A 15,204-nucleotide genomic window follows, 5' to 3' on the forward strand; every position below is an offset into this window, starting at 1 on the left:
TGATAGCTCTAGTGACGCATTTGAGTTTTAACAGTGGTTTTGGAGCTTTATCATAAGATATGATTTGGGGTGATAGAATATTTAGTAATCTGTCACAGAGATGTCACATATGTTGGGGCACAGTTGGACTTTCATCCCTCACATAAAATCCTTAATGCTCTTATAATGAGTCATGTTAAAATACTCAGCCATAAAAAAGAACAAAATTGTGCCATTTGCAGAGACATGGATGGACCTAGAGACTGTCATACACAGTGAAGTAAGTCAGAAATAGAAAAGCAAATACCATATGTTAACACATATATGTGAAATGTAGGAAAATGGTACAGTTGAACCCATTTGCAAAACAAAAAATAGAGATATACATAGAGAACAAATGTATGGACACCAAGGAGGGAAGGGGAGATGGAATGCATCGGGAGATTGGGATTGACATATATATATGTCAGTACTATGACATACATATGTCATGTATATAAATTGACATGTATACCTATATATATATATATATATATATATATATACACATACTGCTTTTGTGCATGCTAAATCTCTTCAGTTTTGTCCAACTCTTTGCAATCCCATGGACTGTAGCCTGCAGGCTCTTCTGTCCATGGCATTCTCTAGGCAAGAGTACTGGAGTGGGTTGCCATGTCCTCCTCCAGAGGATTTTACTGACACACAATCGAATCCGTGCCTCATGTGGCTTCGGTATTGCAGGCAGATTCCTTGCATGGAGCCACCAGGGAAGCCCCTATAAACACTACTGTGTATGAAGTAGATGACTAATGAGAACCTACTGTTTAGCACAGGGAACTCCACTCAGTGCTCTACGGTGACTTAAATGGGAAGGAAATCCAGAAAAAGAGGGGTATATTTGTCCATATAATTAATTGTTTTGCTGTAGAGCAGAAACTAACACAACACTGTAAATCACCTATACTCCAATAAAACGTTTAAAAAAAAATTCTGCACTATTTTAAAACAAAAGATTCTTATGGCATGAGAGAGCCACACATATGTTCTAGCTGAATGCTGCTCAGAAAATGATATAGACACTATTATGTCCCCTGATGAAACTTCATTCTGTTTTACATCTGCTTCCTAAATTACTTTTTCTGAAATGGATATTTCTGGCTTCAAAATTTGGGCAAAATTAACTCACCCTCTATTTTTCTAACTCTACTTCTTTTTGTCAGATGTGCCTAGTAATTAATATGTTTCCTCTGAAAGGAGGCAGCTATGGTAGTCAGATGCCTTCACACATTCTGTGATTACCAATGCAGATTACATACCTACACCTTACAGGACCCCAGGTCAGGCTTGCTGGCCTCAGGTTGATTTTTTGTTGTTGTTTACTTGCCAAGTCCTGTCCTCTTTTGCAACCTCATGGACTGTAACCTACCAGCCTACTCTGTCCATGGAATTCTCCAGGCAATAATACTGGTGTAGGTTGCCATTTCCTCCTCCAGGGGATCTTCTAGACCCTGGGATAGAACTTACATCTCTTGTGTCTCCTGCAATGGCAGGCAGATTCTTTACCACTTAGCCACTAGGGAAGGTTTGCATACTAGCATTATGTAGATGCAGCCTGCACTTCCCACACAAATAAGAAGGTTTACTTATCTTCTTCTTGGTTGTTGACCCTTGCCTTCCATCTTCTTCCATTGCATCTTCTCCAGGGCTGTACATCTAGCATTTAATCTTTTTTAAATTTTTTTTCCCAGTAACCACTTGAGGTAACTTGGTATGGAAGTTCCTTCTAGTATGAAATAGGCACACAGGATCTACTTGGTCTTCTAATACAGGGATCCCCAACCTGAAAGATCTAATGTCTGATGATCTGAGTTGGAACAGATATATTAATAACAGAAATAAAGAGCACAATGAAAGTAATGTGCTTGAATCATTCTAAAACTATCCACCCCTATCCCATTCATGGAAAAACTGTCTTCCACGAAACCAGTTCCTGGTGCCAAAAAGGTTGGGGACCACCGTTCTAACAGTTTAAACATTTAGTATTCACATGGAGCAACCATAATGAAATATGAAAGTGAATTATGCATGTAATTGTCCGAGATCATGGCACAGAAGAATGTCTACAGTTTCACCTTAAGGAGAAAGCAAATCAGAAAAACAGGCAAAAAAGAGTAGAATAAGGAAAAAGCATGGAAACACTGAAGTGCATTAAAAGTGCAGTGGTGCTCGAACCTGGGAATCCATTCAAATTACCCAAGGAGATTTTTAAAAATTCTATTTCTGGGCTCTACTGAAAAAACAGTGACTCAAGAGCTTAGAAAAGTGAGACCTTAAAATCCATATTTTATAGTAAAGGTCCTGCTGGCCTGGCCACCTTTTGAGAACCGATGGTCTAGTTTGTTGGATACATTTATCTTTTCAGAAATTATTTACTAACCTCCTAAGATGCATCAGACATGGTTTGAGATGCCTAGACGAATAGACCAAGAGCCTATGTAAGAGAGATCCAATTCCCTGTGCAATACACGGATTAACTAAATTCTTCTCTACTAAAACCCTATCAAGTCTTCATTTCCCGTATGAGCAAAGCTAAGGCACAAAGAGTTTAAATAATTAATCTAAAGTTACATAACTAGCAGAAAGGGGACCTGGAATTCTCAAATGCGATCTTACTCCAGTGCTCTCATGCATGGCCAGCTACATAATTTGCAGAACCTAGTGAAAAATGATAACGTCAAACCACTTGTTCAAAATGCAAGAAACACTGCTGTTAAAGGTAGTAAAATATTAAGCGTTTTACTTTCTTTCATGGCCTGTCTTGCAACTTGTGGGGGTTTTTGTTGTTGTTGTTTTTTGTTTGTTTGTTTGTTTTTTGGATATATAAAACGTCATTCTAAGAAAGCAAAATTAAATTGTAAATGATTACCTGACTGTTACCATTCATCTTTATATTGTACAATGCCAGTTTTAAATGCAAAAAATAAGAGCACTTAACTCACACACAGGATCACAAAAATGACACAGTTTGTATTTCGTAGCTTATACATTCTTGCCAGAATAGCAGAAATGTTGGCATGAAACCAAGTCAACTATTTTTATTTTTCTTCTTGATAGATACACATATTCTGCTAACACTCTTTACCTTTGAGTTGCTGCTGCTGCTAAGTCGCATCAGTTGTGTCTGACTCTGTGCAACCCCAGAGACAGCAGCCCATCAGGCTCTCCTTGGGATTCTCCAGGCAAGAACACTGGAGTGGGTTGCCATTTCCTTCTCCAATGAATGAAAGTGAAAAGTGAAAGTGAAGTCGCGCAGTCGTGTCCGACTCTTAGCAACCCCATGGACTACAGCCCACCAGGCTCCTCCGTCCATGGGATTTTCCAGGCAAGAGTACTGGAGTGGGGTGCCATTGCCTTCTCCACCTTTGAGTTAGGAATGAGTAATGAAGGACTGAAAGAAACTATGGGTGGTTCTTTTTTCCCTTTGCTACTAAATGGTTATTTTCAGTATAAGTGGCCTGCTAACACAAGGCCACTAGCACAAAAACAAAGGAATGGGACTTCCCTGGTGATCCAGTGGTTAAGAATCAACCTTCCAGTGCTGGACACATGGGTTTGATCCCTGGTCAAACCCAGGAAGATTCCACGTGACATGGGGCAACTGAGATCTATGTGCCACAACTATTGAGCCACCCACCTAGAATCCATGCTCTGAAACAAGAGAAGCCACCTTACTGAGAAGCCCACACATGACAACAAAAAGTAGCTCCCACTAGCCATGACCAGAGAAAGCCCTCTCAGCAATAAAGACCCAGCACAGCCAAAAATAAGTAAATGAAACGATTTGACAGATTCCTTTGTCATGCATGAGTTTTTGAGTCATTACCTTCTTCAGTGTTTGAAAAATTCTGGTTCAAATAGAAGGAAAGCCTCTCTTGGTTGTCAGCACCCAGATTTAGTCAGTTGCAGACATAAGTAGCATGCTTACCTCTAACTCACATGGGGTTTGGTTGAACTTTCACACATGGTGGGCCCACCAGGTTTCTGTGCTCATGGTGCCTCATGACTATTTGGGAAACAATGGAAAGGAACAACAGACATGTGTATATTGCGTAACTTCTCTACTCACACACATGCTCTATTATCCACCAGGACCTCAACAGACTACCAGTGGAAAGATGAAATTATGCAAAATTTCAAGATGGCAGAGCATTAAACCAAGCATGGCCCTTCTCAACTTTTCTATCACATATGCACGTTGACTACAGCCAAGTACCCATGAGGCCAGACCTACCTAACCTTAACCATCGCTTTATACAGCAAGGCCTCTACATATGAACCTTCAAGTTGCAAACTTTCAAAGATGGGAACTTCCCCTGTATCCAGCTGTTGTACTGTACTACTGTACTTTTCAAGGTGCTGTTCTGTAAGATTACAAATATTTTCTTTGTTGTGTGTGTTTGTTTTTTATGTATTATTTGTGTGAAAAGTATTGTAAACCTCTTATAGTATAGTACTATATAGCCTCTTGTGTTAGTTGCATACCCAGGCTAACTATGTTGGACTTACAAACAGATTGGGCTGAACAAATGCATTCTCACTTGTATGTAGGGGACTTACTGTACTGCGTTCCACAAGTAACACCATCATTCTTGTCTTTCTTGCCTAGGCTACTTCTTGTTTGAAAATATCCCTTTGAAGTATAACAACTGGAACTGAACAGAATACTCTAGTTCTTCTGTTCTCAGAATGCAAAGCATTTTTATTTCCTTTCTTAGACCCTCACACTAAATGCCTCCCAAGTTTTCTAACTTTAACAGCTGCAGTGTTTCACCCCATTCTCCACCATTCATCCCCTCTACGTATCATACTACTGTGGTTGTTGCTGCTTCGTTGATCAGTCATGTCCAGCTCTTTGCGACCCCAGGGACTGTAGCACCCCAAGCTCCTCTGTCCATGAGATTTCCCAGGCAAGAATACTAGAGTGGGTTGCTATTTCCTTCTCCAGAGGATCGTCCTGACCCAGGGATCAAACTCACGTCTCTTGCATGGCAGGCAGATTCTTTACCACTGAGCCACCTGAGAGCAGAAACTTTTCAAAGTTCTTCACATAATGCTTCTTTTAATCCATACAGCAATGCTATGAGGTATATACTATTTATAGTAGATAGAATAATGCTTTCTCCTAAGATGTTCTTTTTCCATTCTATTATTATCCTCTATTTCTTTGCATTGACCACTGAGGAAGGCTTTCTTATCTCTCTTTGCCTTTCTTTGGAACTCTGCATTCATATGGGTATATCTTTCCTTTTCCCCTTTGCCTTTAGCTTCTCTTCTTTTCTCAGCTAATTTGTAAGGCCTCCTCAGACAACCATTTTGCCTTTTTTCATTTCTTTTTCTTGGGGATGGTCTTGATCACTGCCTCATGTACAATGTCATGAACCTCCATCCATAGTTCTTCAGGCACTCTGTCTATCAGATCTAATTCCTTGAATCTATTTGTCACTTTCACTGTATAATCATAAGGGATTTGACTTAGGTCATATCTGAATGGTCTAGTGGTTTTCCCTACTTTCTTCAATTTGAGTCTGAAATTTGTAATAAGAAGCTCAAGATCTGAGCCACAGTCAGCTCCCAGTCTTGTTTCTACTGACTGTATAGAGCTTTTCCATCTTTGGCTCCAAAGAATATAATCAATCTGATTTCAGTATTGACCATCTGGTGATGTCCCTGTGTAGAGTCTTCTCTCGCGTTGTTGGAAGAGGGTATTTGCTATGATCAGTGCGTTCTCTTGGCAAAACTCTGTTAGCCTTTGCCCTGCTTCGTTTTTGAACTCCAAGGCCAAATTTGCCTGTTACTCCAAGTATCTCTTGACTTCCGACTTTTGCATTCCAGTCCCCTATAATGAAAATGAAATCTGTTTTGGGTGTTAGTTCTAGAAGGTCTTGTAGGTCTTCATAGAACTGTTCAACTTCAGCTTCTTCAGCATTACTGGTTGGGGCATAGACTTGGATTACTGTGATATTGAATGGTTTTCTCAGAAACAAACTGAGATAATTCTGTTGTTTTTGAGATTGTATCCAAGTACCGCATTTCAGACTCTTTTGTTTCCTATGATGGCTATTCCAGTTCTTCTAAGGGATTCTTGCCCACAATTGTAGATACAATGGTCATCTGAGTTAAAGCCACCCATTCCAGTCCATTTTAGTTAACTGATTCCTAAAATGTCTTTGTTGACTCTTGCCATCTCCTGTTTGACCACTTCCGATTTGCCCTTGATTCATGGACCTAACATTACAGGTTCCTATGTGATAATGCTGTTTACAGCATCGAACTTGACTTCCATCATCAGTCACATCCAAAACTGGGTGTTGTTTTTGCTTTGGCTCCATCTCTTCATTCTTTCTGGAGTTATTTTTCTGATGATCTCCTGTAGCATATTGGGCACCTACTGATCTGCAGAGTTCATCTTTCAGTGTCCTATCTTTTTGTCTTTGCATGCTGTTCAAGGGGTTTTCAAGGCAAGAATACTGAGGTGGTTTGGCACTCGGTGATCAATGCAAAGAAATAGAGGAAAATAATAGAATGAGAAAGACTAGACATCTCTACCAGAAAATTGGAGCTACCAGGGGAACATTTCATGCTAAGATGGGCACAATAAAGGACAAAAATGATATGGACCTAACAGAAGAAGACATTAAGAAGAAGTGGCAAGAATATACAGAAGAATTATACAAAAAAGATCTTCATGACTCAGATAGCCACAATGGTGTGATCACTCTCCTAGAGCCAGAGATCCAGGAATGTGAAGTCAAGTAGGCCTTAGAAAGCATCACTATGAACAAAGCTAGTGGAGGTGATGGAATTCCAGTGGAGATATTGCAAATTCTAAAAGATGATGCTGTGAAAGTGCTGCACTCAATATGCCAGCAAATTTGGAAAACTCAGCAGTGGCCACAAGACTGGAAAAGATCAGTTCTCATCCCAATCCAAAAGAAAGGCAATGCCAGAGAATGTTCAAACTACTGCACAACTGCACTCATCTCACACGCTAGCAAAGTAATGCTCAAAATTCTCCAAGCCAGGCTTCAGCAATACATGAACCGTGAACTTCCAGATGTTCAAGACAGATTTGGAAAAAGCAGAGGAACCAGAGATAAAATTGCCAACATCCACTGGATCATTGAAAAAGGAAGAGAGTTCCAGAAAAACATCTACTTCTGCCTTATTGTCTACACCAAAGTCTTGTACTGTGTGGATCACAAAAACCTGTGGAAAATTCTGAAAGAGATGGGAATTCCAGACCATCCAACCTGTCTCCTGAGAAATCTATATGCAGGTAAAGAAGCAATAGTTAGAACTGGACATGGAACAACAGACTGGTTCCAAATAGGGAAAGGAGTACCTCAAAGCTATATATTGTCATGTTGCTTATTTAACTTATATGCAGAGCACATCATGCGAAATGCCAGGCTGGATGAAGCACAGGCTGGAATCAAGATTGCCGGAAGAAATATCAATAACCTCAGATATGCAGATGACACAACCCTTATGGCAAAAAGTGAAAAAGAACTAAAGGGCCTCTTGATGAAAGAGGAGAGTGAAAAAGTTGGCTTAAAACTCAACATTCAGAAAAATAAGATCATGGCATCTAGTCCCATCACTTCATGGCAGATAGGTGGGGAAACAATGGAAACAGTGACAGACTTTATTTTCTTGGGCTCCAAAATCACTGCAACATGGTTGCAGATGGTGACTGAAAACATTAAATTAAAAGACACTTTATCCTTGGAAGAAAAGCTATAACCAACCTAAACAGCATATTAAAAATCAGAGACATTACTTTACCAACAAAGGTCCATCTAGTCAAAGCTATGGTTTTTTCATTAGTCAGGTATGGATTTGAGAGTTGGACTATAAAAGAAAGCTGAGTCCAGAAGAATTGACGTTTTTGGACTGTGGTGCTGGAGAAGACTCTTGAGAGTCCCTTGGACTGCAAGGAGATCCAATCAGTCCATCCTAAAGGAAATCAGTCCTGAATGTTCATTGGAAGGACTGATGATAAAGCTGAAGCTCCAATACTTTGGCCACCTGATGCGAAGAACTGACTCATTGGAAAAGACCCTAATGCTTGGAAAGACTGACGGTGGGAGAAGGGGATGACAGAGGCTGAGATGGTTGGATGGCAGCACCAACTTGATGGACATGAATTTGAGTAAGCTCTGGGAGTTGGTAATGGACAGGGAATCCTGGCGCTTGCAGCCCATGGAGTAGCAAAGAGTCAGACACAACTGAGGGACTGAACTGAACTGAAGATGTTCCTGTCCTAAACCCTGGAACCTGTAAATATGTTACATTACATAGCAAGAGGTAATTAATATTACTGATGGAACTAAACTTACCAATCAGCAGATCTTAAAATAGGGAGATTATTCTGGATTATCTGGGTGGACCCATAGTAATCACAAGGGTCCTTGAAAAGTATAAAGGGAGAGAGAAGAGAAGGTTGGAGTGATTCAGTGTAAGAAATACTCAACCTGTCATAGCTGCTTTTGAAGATGGGAGGCAGTCATGAGCCAAGAAATGTTGATGGCCCCTAGAAGCTAGAAAGTCAAAGGTATGGATTCTCCCCTAGAGCCTCCGGGAAGAAATGCAGATTTGACAACACATAGATTTTATCCCAGTGATGCCTGCAGCAAACATCTGCCTTACCAAACAAAGGCCTTGCATTGATGGTTCTCATCATTATATTTATAATCCTATTGGATAAAGCTGATATGGAACATTGCTTATAAATAGGAGCTGAATAAATGTTTTTAAATAAATGATCACTTTCAGCAAAGAATAGTCTTGCCTGTGAAATATTTATAATGTAATGATATTACACTATATATCAATACTTAACATATGCCTCTACTCCACTAATGAAGAGCAATTGAACATTATGAATTAAATTGCATTTTTGTGTAAAAAAAAAAGTAAAAAACACAGCAGTAACCACAGGCAAAACATATTTTGCATTCTTCATCTTTTTTGTTTGTTTTTCAAATTATGCTTCAAGAAGATATTGCATTCATCATTCTAAAATATGAAAAATACATGCCACAACAACTGTCAAGGGGGCATGAAGATATATATTTGCCAGTGTGCTATACACTATTGCCTTTCTGATGGACTGCTGGGAAATGTTTTAAAGAAAGAAAATAAAGGATATAAGTAAGACTTTTGGTGCTTGCAAAGGAAACATCAACCAAGAGTTGTCCACTTTGTTGTGAACCAAGCAATTAGCTGAAGTTGGTAATTATTTAAGAAGCTTCTTATTGTACCTGCCAGCACAGTAGCCTCAACCCCAGGTTAAATGAATGCCTATCTCTTCCAAGTCTGGCTTTTAGACTGTATGTTTAGAATTTTAGTCTCCCAGTATCCTGTGCAATCCACACAATTTTTTTTTTTTATGTCTCTTGTTGCTTTATTGCATGCTCCCTCCTTCCTCCCAACACTGCTCTAGTTTCTGCCAAGACCTGGGAGCAAATAGCCAGTTTTCACTATAAAGAAGCAACCAATCCAATATTTTCTGCATAATTTATATGGGCAGCAGGGGGAAATTAACAGCATAATTCCATTGTGTCATTTCCACAGTTTTACTCAGTTGCTCTTCCCTAAAGGCACCAGTATTTTCATTTCTAAACACTGCCTTTTCTTCCTCTGCCTTCCATTCCCTACTTATGTGTTGGGTTGTGTTCCTATATCCAGGATGGTCAATTGAAAACCTTTCTGAACTGGTCTCTGATATTCAGTCTCAGCTTGTTGTGACATCACAGGCTAGCATGAGGCACCAAAGAAACATGGTCTTTGCTTTTTCTGAAGAATCAAAAAATAGGCAAGCTCTAGGTTGCTCTGTTGCTGCGCTTAGTCATGTCTCTTTTGCAACCCCACGGACTGTAGCCTGCCAGGCTCCTCTGTCCATAGGATTTTCCAGCCAAGAATACTGGAGTGGGTTTACTGCTGCTGCTGCTAAGTCACTTCAGTCGTGTCCGACTCTGTGCGACCCCACAGATGGCAGCCCACCAGGCTCCGCCATCCCTGGGATTCTCCAGGCAAGAACGCTGGAGTGGGTTGCCATTTCCTTCTCCAATGCATGAAAGTGAAAAGTGAAAGTGAAGTCGCTCAGTCGTGTCCGACTTACTGAAGTTAAATTTTCTAAAGATAATTTTCTTTTTATCCATCTACAGTGTTGACTTTAGACTTTAGCTTTAAAAATAAAATCCTCTTGCTAATTACCATTTTATGCTTGGATTTAAGTTAAATCTGATTTATGAAGCTGATCACATTGTCACGGCCTATTCAAATCCTCCACCTGTAAACACCCTTCTCCACGGTCCTTCTGAGACTCCCCCACCAGGTCCTCTCTCTTCCCTCGGCCTTCCTGTTATCCTTTGGGTTTTCTTACTTCACCTTCACTATAGCCATAAGTGCGTGCATGCTAAGTCGATTTAGTTGTGTCCAATTCTTCGTGACCCCACAGACTGTGGCCCACCAGGTTCCTCTATCCATGGGATTCTGTGGGCAAGAATACTGAAGTGGGTTGCCATTTCCTGCAATACTCCCATCTCAGGGATCAAATTCATGTCTTTTATGTCTCTCGCACTGGCAGGAGGTTCTTTACCACTAGAGCCACCTGGGAAGCCCATAGCCATAAGCATACTCAAGTAATTATATTTATTGAGAAAGTTCAATCTTTGGGTTCACATACATTAAGCTGTGGAGAAGGCAATGGCAACCCACTCCAGCACTCTTGCCTGGAAAGTCCCAGGGAGGAGCCCGGTAGGCTGCAGTTCATGGGTTTTAGAAGAGTCGGACCCGACTGAGCAACTTCACTTTCACTTTCATGCATTGGAGAAGGAAATGGCAACCCACTCCAGTGTTTTTGCCTGGAGAATCTCGGGGATGATGGAGCCTGGTATGCTACCATCTATGGGGTCGTGCAGAGCCGGACATGACTGCAGCGACTTAGCAGCAGCAGCAGCAGCATATGAAGCTGTATTGTTTCTTCCTGTGGTCCAACTCAACTTCCTTCTATTAAATTCCCCTTTCCCATTAATTAGTGGGTCAGCGTCCTTCATTTTGCCAGCTGCCATACCTTTTCAGTGACTATAAATGCTAGCATAGGTGCATTTTAATATTTAAGACTCAGTTCTGTCCATTTATTTAATAAAAACCTCTACCTCAAGCAGGTCCAAGTTCATTTTCTTCTTAATACATCAGGCTAATGCACTGACCCCCCCCCCCCACTTCCTGATGAAGAGAAAGAGACAGGCATAGTTTGGCTCTGAGAAAATTTCCTCTCCTTTCCTCTCTTGGGCAGTAATCATTCTAATGTTGAAGACTAGGGGAATGGATAAAGAGAGGTCACAGAGACGTACTTACTTGACCACAGGCACTTACTGAAGGAGAGATATTCATGCCCTAATTCTGTTTCTGGCATATCAATTTCATACAGGTGGTTTCTGCTAATGTGCAGATTTATGGCAGGGTAGCTCCCTGGAAAGGTGACCTGTGCAGTTGTACAAAGCCTCATAGTCAGGCAGGTTTAGCACTTGATTGAATGGTCTTTGGTTACCATCTTGAAATTCTCAATTTTTGAACAAGGATCTCCATATTTTTCACTGGTCCCCCTGAATTTTGTAGCTGGTCTCTTGCTTTGCTCTGAAAGCTATTCAACTCCATTGGGCACCTTGTTTTATTAAGAATCCCCCTCAGAGGGGAAACCTTCTCCCTCTGCCTATGTCAGTTATAAGAGCCCATTAACCACACTCTGAGCTAAGGTTCCCATCTCTTGACCGAGGTAGCCATGAAGCTATAACCCCCAGGAATTCTTCACATTAGCCTTTGGAACTAATCAGATCATTTTCTATAATTACTAAGGACTCTCAAGAACTGGGATAGATGAGGGCTGCCTCCATCTTTGTTCCAGACCTAATATAATGCAATTCCTTCATTTCAATAAGAAATAAGAAGCTTAATCAACACAGATGAGTGTTTAGTAATGAAAAGATTTTTATTATGGCAATTTTAGCAACTTATTTAAATGCCTTCCTAGTTATATGTCAAGAATCATCCCAATGCTCTATCAGCCATAATTATTTAATAATCTATCAGATTACAACTTGTTTAGGTTCTTTTTCCATTCATTAAAAGTGAAGAATTAGAAACAGTCTAACTTGGGGATGTATGGGTTAGCTGTTCATCAGAATCATTCACTTTCTTTTTAACTTCTTCACAAATACATTTTTTCCCTTTGGTGTTGCATAAGATTGGGTACCATAAGCCATGAATGCACAATAGAAAAATGTGAATATATGAAATATATGATTTTCTTTCATAAATTTGGGACAGATAATTGTAAAAAGGGTGAAAGAATAGGATGACATTAACTTAGGAAAAAATGCCATTGGTATATTGCTGAGTATTAAATCATGCTCTGAGATATAAAACAAAAACTCAGGTCCATAAATAGTAAGATACTTCTAAAGATTCCACAGCTATTTGATTCTTCTAACATGAAAACAAAAGTTCAGTTCAATTCAGTCATTCAGTTGTGTCTGACTATTTGTGACCCCATGAATCACAGCACGCCAGGCCTCCCTGTCCATCACCAACTCCCAGAGTTCACTCAGATTCACGTCCATCGAGTCAGTGATGCCATCCAGCCATCTCATCCTCTGTCGTCCCCTTCTCCTCCTGCCCCCAAGTCCTCCTAGCATCAGAGTCTTTTCCAATGAGTCAACTCTTCGCATGAGGTGGCCAAAGTACTGGAGCTTCAGCTTTAGCATCATTCCCTCCAAAGAAATCTCAGGGCTGATCTCCTTCAGAATAGACTGGTTGGATCTCCTTGCAGTCCAAGGGACTCTCAAGAGTCCTTCTCCAACACCACAGTTCAAAAGCATCAATTCTTCGGCACTCAGCCTTCTTCACAGTCCAACTCTCACATCCATACATGACCACTGGAAAAACCATTGCCTTGACTAGACGGACCTTTTTTGGCAAAGTAATGTCTCTGCTTTTGAATATGCTGTCTAGGTTGCTCATAACTTTCCTTCCAAGGAGTAAGCGTCTTTTAATTTCATGGCTGCAGTCACCATCTGCAGTGATTTTGGAGCCCAAAAAAATAAAGTCTGACACTGTTTCCACTGTTTCCCCATCTATTTGCCATGAAGTGATGGGACCAGATGCCATGATCTTTGTACTTTATACACCAAGAGATGAGGATTTTGAGATGAATACAATATATTTCCACATTCATAGAATTTAGAGTCTGGTGGCAGGTACTGATTTTTTTCCCTGAACCTTCCACTTTACCATGAAATTCAAGCAGAGTATATAATTTCTGCTTGTTTCAGTATATGCAAAATGGAGAAGCTGAATGGATACAAAAGACAATCAGAGTAATAAAATCAGAGTACCTTAAAAAAGTTGTGTGAGCATCCTACTTATTATTCCCAGGTTACAAATGAAGGTACACAACTCAGACCCAAGAAAAGTAAGTGATTTTCCCAAGAACTCTCAGTAAAATAGTCTCCATGGTTTTTGCCTACCCAGAGTTCACAGTTCCTCCTTCATTTGGTAATGGTGTCCCTATTTTACTTTGAGGAATCGGTCCTTGCGCACTGACTATAATCACGTGGTCACTGCCAATCAAGGGAAAAACTGCCCTCCTTAGACAAGCACAATTATGCATTCCAGGCCAAGACAAGCAACATTTTACCACAATTGGGAAAAACTGGAGGTAACTCCTCTCACCGTTTTCCTGAAGAAACTCTCTACTGTTCATGTGATAGACTAAGAGGAACCACTTACAACCCGTCCCAATAAGAATCAGCCATGTCTTCACCCTTTGAATCTGGCTGGCCTTTTGATTTGTTTTGACCCATAGTATGTTGCTGAAATGATGAAGGTCAACTTACAAACCTAGTCACCACGGAACCTGGGATCTTCCTCTCATCATTTTGGAGTTCTGTTGTCATGTGAAAAAATGCAGGCTGTTCTCCTTTAAGAAAAACTACATGGAAAGGGAGGCCCAGTTGACAGTCACCGCCACCACCAGACGTGATCGAGGCCATCTTTTACCCAACACATGCAGAAATTAGCTTCAGCCACATAAGTGACCTCAGACAAGTTTTGAAAAAGTGAACGATTCTAATGAACAGCTAATAAATCCATTTCCAAGTTGAAAGTGAAAGTCACTCAGTCGTGTTCAACTCTTTGAGATTCCATAGACTTGTAGCCTGCCAGGCTCCTCTGTTTTTGGAATTTCCAAGCCAGAATATAGGTAGCCATTCCCTTCTCCAGTGGATCTTCCCAACCCAGGTATCAAAACCAGGTTTCCTGCATTATAGGTGGATTCTTTACTGTCTGAGCCACCAGGGATTTCCAAGTTAGATTGTTTCTAATTCTTACTCTTAACTAAATGAAAGAAGAATCTAATCGAGTTATCATCTGAGAGATTATGAAATATCTGTGACTGATATTATGAATTTTGGCATATAACTAGCAAGCAATTTAAGTGACTGGAGTGTAATCCAAATTACTGTCCCGTAGAATCATGAACAAATAAAATCATTCTTGTTTTAAGCCACTAACTTTTGGTAACATTTCTAACCTGTCTGAAATGTTGTTCAATTATTCTTTTTAGTCTGTTTTCTACTCTACTTCTGCAATAAACTTCTTTTTTGGCTACAGCGCCAGAGTCAGATTTTCTTGCTCACTATCAAATAACCCTCAAGGTACACTCTGATTAAAAGGAATTATTTCCTTGGTTTCCTGGCTGACAACCCAGAATTCTCTCACATGTGTTCTGTTGATTTTCCCAAAATGCACACGTTTTGCAGAAATCAAATACATATAACAGAAAGTTCTTTGGGGACAAAGTGAGAAGTCAGTGAGAACTGAAAGAGGAGCAAATTAACATAACTCAGAGACATACTATGTTAGTCCTCATGTCAACATGATCGTCCCAGGACTCCAACCTGTTTGTTTAACTGTAAGTGTCTCTGCATCAATACCACCTCATCTTAATTAGATTCATTTTTTGTTGTGTCCTAATATCTGGTAGGATGAATCTCTTAGCCTCATTCTTTGTTTTGGTAGCTGTCCCTTTAGTTTTACATAGGAAATTTAGAATCAGATTGTAGAATTTACTAAATAACTAGTTACAGTGTTGGTTGAGAA

This window comes from Capra hircus, chromosome 24, assembly GCF_001704415.2.
Source record: "Capra hircus breed San Clemente chromosome 24, ASM170441v1, whole genome shotgun sequence".
Classification (NCBI taxonomy): domain Eukaryota; kingdom Metazoa; phylum Chordata; class Mammalia; order Artiodactyla; family Bovidae; genus Capra; species Capra hircus.